The sequence below is a fragment of the Pteropus alecto genome, unplaced genomic scaffold (genome assembly GCF_000325575.1).
Source record: "Pteropus alecto unplaced genomic scaffold, ASM32557v1 scaffold139, whole genome shotgun sequence".
NCBI lineage: Eukaryota > Metazoa > Chordata > Mammalia > Chiroptera > Pteropodidae > Pteropus > Pteropus alecto.
The window spans coordinates 5,250,040-5,250,299 of NW_006443567.1; the positions used below are offsets into that span (position 1 = coordinate 5,250,040).

The following is a 260-nucleotide window of genomic DNA, read 5'->3' on the forward strand; positions in this document are numbered from 1 at the left end:
GAAAGAGCTTGAAAGGAAATGACTGCTCTACAACTCAGCCAGAGCATTTTATCTTTTTTCTGGAATATGTGGGATCTTCCAGGAATAATGCCCCTGGCTTTATGTCATGTAGGTTCAGATAGGTGAGAAGGGCAGGCAATGTCAAAGCACAGATATTGTAAGACAGAGCCCTGTGACACCTCTCATTATATGTTAGGCGATGTTCATTCCTGCCCCAAAGAAAGAAATCAAAATCTGATGATGAGCCCTAGTCTCTTTTT

General features: G+C 41.9%; 1 protein-coding gene across 1 annotated transcript in view; it reads left to right on the top strand.

Moving 5' to 3' along the window:
- Positions 1–260, top strand: part of ARHGEF6 (Rac/Cdc42 guanine nucleotide exchange factor 6) — a 111,134-nt gene that overhangs the window by 107,839 nt on the left and 3,035 nt on the right. The gene's annotated exons all lie outside the window — the stretch shown is intronic.